Source organism: Anas platyrhynchos, chromosome 19 (assembly GCF_047663525.1).
Source record: "Anas platyrhynchos isolate ZD024472 breed Pekin duck chromosome 19, IASCAAS_PekinDuck_T2T, whole genome shotgun sequence".
Lineage (NCBI taxonomy): Eukaryota > Metazoa > Chordata > Aves > Anseriformes > Anatidae > Anas > Anas platyrhynchos.
The window spans coordinates 4603662-4616443 of NC_092605.1; the positions used below are offsets into that span (position 1 = coordinate 4603662).

The 12782-nt window shown below is 36.8% G+C and overlaps 1 protein-coding gene and 1 long non-coding RNA gene across 5 annotated transcripts in view; one reads left to right on the forward strand and one right to left on the reverse strand.

The window, feature by feature from the left end:
• Window positions 1–12782, forward strand: part of LOC106015885 (uncharacterized) — a 332132-nt gene that overhangs the window by 131188 nt on the left and 188162 nt on the right. Inside the window, exon 6 of the long non-coding RNA XR_011804085.1 lies at window positions 12266–12371. This is a non-coding gene — a long non-coding RNA (uncharacterized lncRNA). The remainder of the gene's footprint in view (window positions 1–12265; window positions 12372–12782) is intronic.
• CA10 (carbonic anhydrase 10) overlaps window positions 1–12782 on the reverse strand; it is a 200606-nt gene that overhangs the window by 97076 nt on the left and 90748 nt on the right. The window lies entirely within an intron of this gene.

Genomic DNA, 12782 nt, shown 5'->3' on the forward strand with positions numbered 1-12782 from the left:
AAATTGTAGCATATACAAAATACCAAAATGAAGAGACTTGTGGTTGCTTGGGAAGCATACACAGGAATGGGACAGGGCTTGCTGGCAGCACAGCAGCTCTGACGGTACTGTGGCTCTGGGAAGCCTTACAAGGACGCTCCTCTAGAGTCACCGATCTGTCTCAAAAGAGGACAGAGCAGACTTGGTGACCCTGTTAACACACTTCTGAGAGACATTACTTAAACGTTGAGCTACTGGGGATATTGCTGGTTGCAATTAGCATGGAAGAGCAGAAAAAGTCTGACCAAAGAAGGGCAGGGAATGGAAATTAAACCAAAACAAGTGAGTGCTTTATTAACCCACAGTTGTTGTTTTAAAGGAATTTATTTGAAGATGCAAGTTTCTGAGAAAGTGGAAAATATCCATGGGAAAAAGGCTTGCTTTTCATCGATGACCTTGAATGTCACTGCTGGTTACCCCTGGCAACAGCCAAAGAACAGCTGGGTTTCAATAAAAGGAGAATGCAAGGGAGAGCAAGGACCAGTGTTGCCAGTGAGTTTAATTATCCACTTTCATGTTTGTATTAGTAATTGGTTTCTGGGGTGTTGGGCTTTTTTAATGTTTAATCCATATGGATGGTAATACCCTCTGCTACTGCTGTTCCTCACGCATGGGTGAGTGCTTTTGCGGAGATGAAACATGGAACTCCGCAGCCACCCAGAGAGCTTTGGGAACACCTGCCTCCGCACGAGGCAGCCGCCCCCTCCGCGTTGTGCTGCGTGCTGCCTCTATGGGAGGCTGCTGGCTCCACCACGTTGTGATGTGTGGTCTCAGGTAGCAGCCACTGTCTCTATTCACCAGCACATTTAAGAAAAAAGCAAAACACCTTTTATTTGAGGGAAGACACGCCTGTATACCAGGAAAACAAGGCAATGCAATGGCTGACACCAGGCTTGGTAAGCACAGTGGATGTTTCAAGGTCACCGTAATTGCCTATTGTGCTTTCCTTTTTTGCCCTCAAGAAATAATCAAATTAATGATCCCATTTCCTGGCAAATCCAGAAACTCTATTAATTTTAGTGATTCATCCTAATACAGTGATCACTGCCAAGAATTTATTTCAGTGTTTGGTGTGCAGTGAAGCTAATGTAATTTGAAAATTATAACATTGTAAGATATGTAGTGACATAGGATTGATTAAAAACACAATTTAAATGAATCACATGCTTGCTTCCCTGGAAAGATTAGTAATGGCCAGTAGAAGAGAAAGAGATGAGACTGAAAACAGCAAGGGCATAGATTTTAAGCAACCGAGACTCCACGTGTTGGTTTGTCATTGTTAATCCAGCCTATAACACATATGGTGATGCTTCTAAATCACTGTGCATGTTTGGGTGAAGATTTTTTATTTGGATATGAGCAGAATAACATCTAAAGAAGGTGTTCAACCTATTTCTAACAATAATCTCACTCTTCCCATCACTAATTCTACGTAGTTACAAGCCCACAAACATCTTGGTGATCTGCAGTCTTAAAATTAATCAGCTTTAAGGAAAGCTGGAATCGTTTGTCCTAAACAATTCAGTCATGTGATTAAAAGGAAACAGGTGTGAGATGCAAGAGTCAGAAAAGAGATTCTACTTTGGGTTTTTGTTTTATCTGAAAAGCCAGCCATCTCATCTGTTGCATTCATTCTCCTTTAGGAAACATTAATCTGCACAGATGGTGAAACCTAGTAATCTCTGCTACCAGCTGCAGAGTGGAATTTTTAATGAAATGGGAATTTGAAGGTTTTCACAGAAAGCACTAGAATCACTCCTATTATTTCCCGTGATGCCCAAATTACTTTGACTGTTATTTGACATCTACTGTACTGTAAATATAACAGCCGCATAGCTTCGGTCACAGCCCAAATACAATCATTTCAGAATGGCCTTTGTTGTTTACAAAAGCCAGATGCTGAAAGCATTTCAGTCAGAGAAATGTCATCCACCATCAGCACATCTACTACAGAAAGCTCGAGAACTTAGAACCTGTTATTTGGAACTTTATTTTGCCTTTCTCTGAGATTTATAATAGTTTTAGCATGTTTGTAAGCCATGAAGCCAGAGATCAGACATAAAATAAGACTTGTAAAGAAGACTTCTAGAAAACATACAGTTACTGTCAGTTTTTCAGCCTTGTGATACAAAGGTTTTAGCTAAAGAATGTCCTTCAGCCCTTAGGTTAAAAACAGCAAAAAAAAACCAGTCCCGATCCAAAAAGAGAATCATAAAGTAATAACTTGGGGAAGCAATCCTAATCAATAGTTACTAATTCAACCTGTATAATATGTATATTAAAGCTAAGAAGTAAGAGCCATAAAGAGATATACATTTTATCTTGACGTTAAGGTTAACCATACGATTTCTTTACAAACTTATACCTTTAAGAAAAGCAGCAATTTCTATTTAAAAAAATCCTCTAGTATTTGATTTTATAAATAAACACTAGCATTACAGTGCAATTGATCAGGTGCACTGAAGTGAATAGGTATTTTATGCATGTATGCAGGACAGCTGCTAGTCTTTGAAATGAAAGTTTATGAAATTTCCATTCTAGTTTCCTCTCTAATGTGTATTTCACCACAAGTTCCCCATTAAGCTAGTTTCACTTCAGGGATTGCAGTACTATGCTCTATTGTAGTTACATTTAATATAGCTACAACTGAGGCTTGCATTTGTATCAGAGATAGCACATGAGGTATATGCATGAGAGCAGTCACAAAGGCCAGATTATTCTTGAGTAAGTTTAGTTTGAGAAAGTTCTGAAAGAGTTATAATGAAAGAGAAACACTCGTAACTGTGAAAAGCAGGAGGATCTTTATTGCCAGAAGGATCAAATCTTCTGATAATACCCAGGTTCACCAAAATTCTCCTTATTTGTGAGCATGTCAGAACATGGAGAAAAGGAAACAGATTAATGGAAAGAAGTCATAAAATATACCCAGATTTACTTTTTTTTTTTTCCTAAAAAAAATTAAACACCTTTTTGAGGAAAAAATTTTATTTAGGCGCCATTTCTGAGTAGTTTCTTAAGGGTTTGTAAATGATCAACACAAATTTTGAGTATGGTAGAGTTCTAAGTTGTTCCATATAGAGGAAGGATAGTGCAAAAAGTCTGCCTCTGGGAGCACAGATTCATGCTCTGTTTCTGCATTCTCAGCACAGTTGCCTCAAGTATTGCAGATAAACCAGCAAGCTTTTGGGAATAAAAATTTATCTTGCCTTTCTGCATCACAAAATTGGCAAATTCAGAGATGGGTGAGAGCCAGTATTGCTCCTTTGACTTCAGCAGGAATGAAGCCATGTCTGCCAGACCTGATTTGTTCCTTTCAGTCTGGAAAAGTGAGAGACAGAGACAAACAAGCACCAAAAGATGCTTCTGAAGTTAGACAACTTCAGGCCTAAGCTCTGACACCTTTGCTGCATTGTTATGAATACAAACATATTGTACAGCACTTTAAATAAGACATACAAATTAGTAAGGCATTTACCCCTGGAGACTTGGCACTTGTGTTTTACCCGCATTTGCCTGGTTAATTTGGTCAGAACCAAAAGGCCATAAGTTTGCAAAATAACCTAAGGGTAAGATAAATAGTTTAGAAATGAATCAAGTAAATGATTTGTGTTATATGTGTGCACTCTCCATGCCAAAGGTGCTGTCAAAGTGTTGAGTCAAATCAAATCAATCAGTTAAAGTGCTATAAAATATGAATGCAGAAGGAATAGATGAGATCCTGATGTGAATAAAAAAATACTCTATAAACTATCTGAAATAAATCAATCATCCTTTCACGCAGCAAATACAAAATGCAATATACTTCATATTAACTGTGGCTGAAAATGCATTCAGATGAAGATAAAATATTGGACGTCTATTTAATCTAGTGGAGGACAACATTGCCTTAAGTGATCATTTACTTCACAGAAGTCAAAGGGTCAGAATTTAGAAGTAATTCGGTCCTTAAGATACAAATAGGCGCTTGAAGTGATTTTGAAAGACAGACTCATTTTGGCACTAACTTCTCTTAATGAAAACGGGGCTTAGAACATTTGTAAATCCTCATTAGGTATGTATCTACCTTAAAAAATGGTCCTAGACCTCTTAGGAAGTTTCCTCTGAAACTTTTGTAATGGAAATGGCTTTATGCTTCAGAAAAAAAAAAAAAAAAAAAAAAAAGTTTCAATAGAATACCTTTCTTTCTCTTGAAAACATTCTTTACTGTGATATTCACCCCTGTAGTGCAGAAAATAGTCAGTAATGTACATGCTTTTCAGAATTCATGTTTTTAATTAAAATGAGCAACAAACATTTTGATGGAAAGCATGATGGGGAAAAGAGCCCTAACAAATTTATTTCAAACAAAAAAGTCCCACTGAAAGCATTTGATTTTTCTGACTACTCCTAAGAAAAAGCATTCTTTTAGGTATATGTAATCCACTAGTCAAATTCATGCATGAAAAATGTTGATTTTCAGCAAAAGAGAGAATATCCATTTACAAAAACAGTCTTGGTTAACTCAAAATGATTTAAAAATTATAAAATACAAGCATCCTATTCTATTTCTTTCAAACATGTTCCACATGTTATTCTGAGTATATTTGACAGTATACAATAAATATAAAAAAGCTACTTGATATACATGACAGAGATTGATAAAATTACAATAAAAGAACAGAGTTTGAGGATTAACCTTTGTGAGAAAAAATTCAAATCAGTCTGTGAGAGCTTCTTTCCTAAACTGAAATGGGAACAAACAACTCATGTTCCTTTTAGAAGGAAAGGAGATTTCTAAAGGAAAGTCAATATTTTTACTCTTACTAGTCTTATTTCCAGTTTTAAATGCTATGGATGAAATCCCTAGCACATCTTCAGATGACACCCACCTTCCCAGAATATCCACACAAATATCTGCCAGTTATATTTTTTTTCACATTCAGTGACTTTTATCTCTTTCTGCACTTCATCTTTTCTGCCTTGTGCAGATACAACATGTGCGTGTTTTCCAGAAATGGTACAGCACAATCTGTGGATGAGCAGTTACCTTTGAATGTATTCCAGTGACTGTAGATGAAACACATTTTTCTTGTGTGTGTCTTTTCTTATTATTCAGAGTGTCTGCTCTGAACCTGCCTTCTCAAGGAGTCATCAAAAAACGGGGTATTCATCTGCATCCAGTTCTTACAAATTCCCCAAAGGGGTACCATGATATAAATGATCTTCCTGGTTTTCAGTGAGGCTAAAGAATGTCACGCCTCCATATTTAGACAGAATTTTACTGATTCAGGATCTGGCCTTTCAGCTGAAGTTAACAGGGCACAATGGATAAAGATATTCAATAATAGATCTGTGTTTCAGTAATAGTGGTACAAATCCAGATTTACACTGGATTTGCATTTATCTGAGACAAGAATGTAATGTACAGAGTTTTTTAAATACTATTAGAATGTTTTTATATGCATAAATGAGTAAATATTAGTTTCCATAAAAAAACATTGCTCTTGTAGAAATGATTAAAGGACAAGATGAAAGACAAAATCCTCAGTCAGCTGCTATTTGGAATTGCTAACCAGATTTTTTTTCTGACTATCACTTTATCTGATAAATTCCTTTTTGCAGCATATGGCTTCAATCTAAGCTAGTTACCAAAATTCTATTATTCCTTTCATATTTGCCTTTTGTAGAAGATAGAAGGGCAAATTTATAAATGGGAAACACCGTGCTGTAATTCACAGCAATAAACAGTAAAATGGTTGTCTTTGTCACCCACTCCGAAATATTATGTATTCCTTCCTCAGATTGTAAGCTTCCTTCCATTCATATCTGTATGAAATTATAGACCTTTCATGAGAGTTACTGACCTATGACTTACTTTTTTCTGTTATGCATTTTGTGCCAGCCGTTAACTATAGTATCACGTAAGTGTCTAACTTGCACAAATAGCCATGGTAATATGTAAGTACTATGATGTGTGCCAGTAAGCTGGGGCTGAAAAATTGCAAGTGCACTTAGATTGCCTGCATCTGATAGGAAGACTCTATGAAATACGTAAGGGTATATCAAATGACCTTCTGTTGGAATAATAATAATATTTTAAAGAAAATACTCTTGATAATCATATGTTTTAGTAAATTTTAATTGCTTAAAATGCTGTTCAGTTTTTGGTAACTCAGCATTACAAAAGCGATGCAATTTGTGTAGCAGAGATTCCCTAGCACTGAAAATATTGCGGCTCATAATAGCCCTGCTTCTAACCACCTCCTTTAAGTGACTAAATGTTTCTGGCTTCAGCGTTATTCTTAGGAAATCTTTGAAGTGGTGAGGAAAGTAGAGGTAAAGATAACATTGCAAAAAAAAAAAAGCCAAACACAAACAAAAGCACACAAAACAAAACAACAAAAAAGGAAAGCATGAAAGAGAGACAAAGGGAGTAGCAACAAGAGGAAAAAAAAAGGAGTTGGGAATAAAGGGGGCCTCTTGTGGGATGGGGAGAGGAGGAAAGGACTATCATCAAGAACCTCCATGGTGATTTGAAGAAAGGCATTTTACTGCTTTTATCCCGAGCAATTACACCGGAACTATCTCCTGTTACACCATATCTGACACAATGAAAGCCACCCATGTTATTAAAAATGAGAAGGAAAGGATCTATTTGGTTACATGAAGGCAGCACTACAAAATTTCCCAGGCCTTGCAAGACAAGGTAAAGAAAAGCTTTTATTTAACATCGTGGCTTGTTGAGCACAGCTTCCCTTTGTGACGTGTAGCCTTGCTTACAATAAACAGCTTTTGGGGTTTTCAAATGCCTCAGCTTTGCTTCAGTGTGTTTAATCACCTGCAAAAGCTGTTTATTGCCTTGTATACTTCCCCCATCGTGAACATTATCCTTTAAGTATAAGGCTTTATGGTGAGTCGGAACAGGCCAAATGATGTAAGGGTACAAGGCGGTATCAAAGCTATGTTCAAGCACAGATGAAATTAATCCACATGGGGACTACAGACTATGAAAGTAGAAAGATAAGCTACAGTGATGCAGTGAAATTATTTCACAGGCACTCTGCTTATCCTTTAAAATGCACCCTTGTTTTTGAGAGCCACACTGGCAATCTCATATGCAACTATCAAAGAAAGACGTAGGCATTCATGGAAAATTATGATCATGATAGACAAAGAAAGGCTAATAAAGGGCACACGTGTACTTCTGAAGGCTTCAGTTAAGGTGCTTTAAGACATATATAAAAATAATAATAAAAAAGCAGACCACTGATTAAGTATTTAAATGAAAAAATGTGATATTCCATAGAGCACTTCCTTTATCAATAGAGAAGGACTATTGTTTGTAAAGCACCTTCTGAAAGGATATCAAGACCAGGGACAAATAATCAAAGGATTTATATAAAAAGGAATAGCTTTTGCTCCTGTGAAAGGCAGAGAGAGATTGTTGAATTAAGTTCAGATATCTTTAAAGTTTTTTTGTGCAGGTACTTTTACTTTTGGTGAAGAAAATAATATCAAAGCATCTAGCAACTGGGTTGCTACTGAGTTTGATAACAGAGGTACAAAATGGTGGCCAGCATAACTTCAAAGCAGTGACTGTGACCTACCTCTCTATTTCACAAAAAATATCTAGCATCACTAGAATTTTTGATTTCTGCACGGCCACTGTTTATGGAGAAGAAAAAAAAATAAAAACACAACAACACCACAAATTCAAATGTATTAAAAATGGGAAGAGAAAACTGACATAAATTGTAAATTGAGAGAAATATGCTGGGCCAAAGGACCTTTCTTGTCTTTACTGTCCTGAAATACTCCCACAGAGAAGGCATTTTATAGCTATTGACAAGCAGTTTGCCAATTCTTACTCAAAAGTTATGAATTTACTATTCCTCCGTGTGTGTCTTTATTTTGTTTTGTTTTTTAAATACTAATGATCTCAAGGCACTACTGACTCTTAAAGATGCAGCCAGCATTTCAGTGTCTAATTCTGGTTACTCACCACATGAAGGGACTTGGTCTTTTAAATTAAATAGTGCTAGCTCAGCCAGTAAGAGTCAAAGCCATAAACCTTGCAATACATATTTATATTGTGCAATGTTGCAAAAATAATTCAATCATCTTGTTTCTTAAGGAAAAATAAATAAATATATTCATTGTAATTTCACTGTGTGTATAAGATGATCAGTTGAATTAGTAAGCTAAAAATAATGACATTTGAAATAAGTAGTGTTGCAAATGCTAAACAAGTGGTATAATTGCAAATTCAGCATGGATTTCCATAAATTCCAATCTATTACGAAGAAAATATATTTCCAGTGAATGCTTCATCCTTTCATCTCATCAAATTCACTGAAAATTTGTCTAGCTACCTTTAATTTACAATGCATTTACTCTGAGTTGTCAAATACAGTCTGAACTTCTTTATATTCAATAAATGAAGAGGAAAATTAGTATTTTTTTTAAATGTAGCCATCTAAAAAGCTAGGTTTTTCTTAGCAAAAAAAAAAAGGCAGGCATTTCCGCAGGGTATTTTTAGATGTCTGTGTTAAAGCAGAGGAATACTAGTCAACGTTTTGGGAGAGAAACTAGGATTAAAGCAGCCGGAATCTGTTCAACAGACACAGTCTCAGAGCACTGTTGGTTGACAGAGCTTTCTGGCAGTTTCTAGTCCAACCTGCTGCCTGCTCCAAGTGGGACTATTGTCAGTCCTACAACAGATAATCCATGGCTTCATCTAGCTGAGTCCTTTTGTTGAAAAGGAGAAAGGGAAAAGGGTTCACCTTCTACCAAGTCTATATACAGACATGTCTCTCTGACCTCAGTTTAACAAAGACTTCTCCCTGTGACTTTCGTACACATTTGTAAAAATATTGCATAGATATGTACATATCTACATGAAGGAAGATGCTAAATTTTCAGTTTTGGCTAATGAAATCCTATAAATAGCTGCAAGTCCTTTGTCCATTCAGTGACTCATCCATGCTCTGAAAACCCCCAAAAGCAAGACTTGTGGCAATTCCATTTTACCAAAACAAATTGGAATGCAAATTGTACCCACAAGACTTCATTGTGCATATTACAATGAAGTGACAGCTTTTGGTTACAACTATAACCGAACTATCTACTTCTGATAGAACATTTTTTTCCTGCATTTCTAAATCCATCAGCAGTGAATGTAGAAAAGCAAACCAACAAGTGCTTGGAGCTAATTTCTACTTGTTGGGTAGCTATATGGAACTTCCTCTCCTTTCTTAAAAGTCATACTGGTAAAGCCGTATTTGTTACTATCTCTTGCTAGCAAATGAATTAAATTTACCACTTATCCAAGCATGAAATTATGTTTTCAATAATAATTCAATAAAAGCTGCATCAGCTGCAAACAATTATATATCTCATTGAAGAATCCGTTATCACCAAGTGTCCATTTTAGTCATTAAATAAAGTGTGATTGCATATCTGTAGTACATTGAGAAAGAAAGCTGATCGCCCACTTAGCTGCAGTGAGACAATGGAGGATGCAGGTAGTAAAGCTTATTGATTGGGCTCAAAATACCATAAAAATGTAATGAAATGTAACTTTCATTTTGCGAAGAATTGCAATGTGCATCTCTTTAATGTTTGAGGGCTCTTGCTACCATTGCAGATCTTGAGATGAGAACTATCCTCATTCTGGAGCTGCATTTCCAGTTTCCCTTTTCTTTGCAGCTAGTTTCTGCCAGCTCTGATCAGATGCTGGTCCTCATGCACTGTACAGTATTATCATTGTTTTTGATAATGTTTGATGTGCAGAACTCCTCTCTCTTTTTTGTCTTCTTTCGCTATTAAAAAATGATCGCAGCCACACTAACAGTAATATTTATAAAGTTTGTTGTAATAACTTGACAGACTCAATTTTTCATCTAGTAAGGTTGATGGGTTAGAAAGATGATGGGAATGACAAAAAAAATATTCCAACAACCTGGAAGCTTTTAAAATAAATTTACTGTTTGCACAGATTCAAATTCTACAAGACAATGTAATTTCTTCCTACACAGCTTTAACAATTCTTCCCTTTAAGGTGTCAGGAAGATAAGTGGGTGATAATGTATTGATCCAAAGCTGCTGCCTATAATTTCCCTCTTCTCACAAATGTCATACAAATATTACATTTCTTTTTGTATCACCAATAATGCCACGATAATATTCAGTTCTGCCTGCCAATTCATTTTAGAAGTCTCTAAGGACCAAACTGGTTTTATAATTTGTAATTATGGAGGGCAGTTAAAACCTCTCCTGAACTGCTACCCAGAAGTTTCTGATGCATCCCTGGGAGGAAGCCAGTTTTATCTAAAGAACTGTCTCCAAAGATTATAGTAGAGGATTTGTTGCTAAAACTCCATCATCAAACACTCGAGAACAATCACAGGAAAATCATGTGTGCTACCTGATAAACTGCTTTACCATGTGCCAATGTGACTGATTGACACTCTGGTTGGACAGGACAGTCACTCCATCGACTCTCAAAAGATCACAGACTCACACAGAATCACAGAATTTCTAGGTTGGAAGAGACCTCAAGATCATCGATCAACCTTCTAAGGAAATCTGGGCTCAGCTGATACATCACTCTTTCATAACACTGGAAATGCAGAACTGCTCTCTCTTTTTGCCTCTTTCTTCCTGCCTCCTCACCTATTAAACAGTAATTGCAGCCAGACTAACAGTAATATTTATAAACTTTGTTGTAATAATTTGCCAGACTCAATATTTCATCTAGCACAGCTGTTTTATTCTCCCATTACGTACACCAGATGCTGTAATATTGTTCCTAATTTATGTGTGGAGTGTTCAGTTAAAGGCTGCTGCAGACTTCCACACGGCGCCGCACCGGCTTGCAGATCAACAGCGCAGCTCTTTCTCCAGTAATCTCTATGCTGCTCATAGAAAAAGAGTAGTCCCAGGCCTACTAAAGATAACAGATGGTATCTGGTGGAAGCAGGAAGAAAAGTTAAGAGCTGGCATGTATTTTGCACTTCCCAGTAGCTCTTCTCTTTAGGAATCTCTTTAGGAATCTCTTTAGTATATGGCTCACTGCACATCCCTTTATTCACATGATTATTTATGCAGGGCACAATGGTGTATTATATCATTAACACTCCAGGCAGAAATGCATACAGTATGGTAGTCATAGCACAGGAAAGGTTGGTCTTTCATGAGAGTATTATGCCTTCCCTTGCGGTGGCAAGTGTTTATCATGAAAGTGGTCTAAGACTTTGTGTGAAATGATTTCTTCTCTTCCTTTGCACTGTTCTGGGAGAGCACGAACAGGAGGTGATAAAGCAGCTGGACACATATAAACATCTTGATGATATTTGCGGTGAAATTCTAAAGGGAACTGAGCAAACCTTCAAATTCAAATAGCATTTAAAGAACATGACATTTGGAAAAAATATCAGTCCATTCAAATACTCTGAGCTGTTTCGGCAGAAGTTTTCCCCAAACCAAGGAGACCATGCAGGGATGCCCACCATGGCTGTTGGAGCTTTGGACCAGCTGGGCAGTACCAACTCAGATGCCCGGTTTTCATTATTTGAGCTGATACCTTTGCTTGTTCTTCTCTGAACTAGCTTGGGTACTTCTTAAGGAGATTCTCCTGTAGAGCACCTTTGGCCTGTGATACGTACCACATAACTGTAAGAGGATTTCAGCTGTGACCTTGCTCAGGATGAGTATAGTAGTCTTTACACATTCTTACCACCTTTGCAGTGGTTCCCAGAAAGCTTTGTCATGCTTAGCTCCCTAACTTGAATTTATCACAACAGTAAGAAGACAGCACACAATGTATGTTCAAACACTGCTGGATCTTCTTAACAGATGAAAACTCCTTGGGCAAGACACAAATCTTTTGTATGCTGTTAAGATTTTTTGTTCAAGCAATGTTACATTCTTATTAGTTTACTGACTTTATTTTGCTTAAATACTGAGTTATCAGTGCTGCACTCCCTGAAAGATACTGAAAATGATGCATTTCTACTGGAGAAAATAGCAGCCAAACGTGCAAAACTACAGTACTCACAGCTGCAATCTACAGGATACAGAATTTCTTTATTATATATCTACCTTAGAAATTTCTTTGGTGCATAAATCCCTAGCTTCTATAGCTTCCACCTTTATAGACACACATGGATTTCAATAAGATGCAAATATCACAAATAAGTCATCATCATAATAACTGTTTTTGACCTGTTTTCTACTTTCCCTTCAGTGACTCCTGTATCTGCTGGCCAGTTTCATCCAACTTTGACAAAAAAGATACCTAAGCGTTTTGTGAAAACTGCATAGAAGGAACCAAAATAGTGTCTTAGAAAAAGGTAGGTAAAATTAGAGATTGCTGTTAGCAACAGTCAACTGAGCAATCAGCAGGTGCGTTTGCAGGATGCTGAAATTTGGTGCTGAAATTTGACCATAGATATGGTCAAATATGGCATACATCTCTGTGCTTCCAAACAATATTATTCTAGTATACTTATATTTATTTATATGCTTACACCAAGGAGTTTGTAAGCTCTATAAAGAGCCTGGATACAACAACCATCTTATCATGGGTAGACAGTAGCTTCCTTATAGCGAGAAGATGTCAAATAAACAAGATAAAGTGCCAAAGGTTTAAGCCTGAAGTTGAGATTTAGAGGCATGGATTTAGTGTTGTGTATCTGCTGAATCTGAGAATCTCTCCAATATCACTTCCTTCTGGCCATGTCAAATCCTTCTTGGTAGTGAGG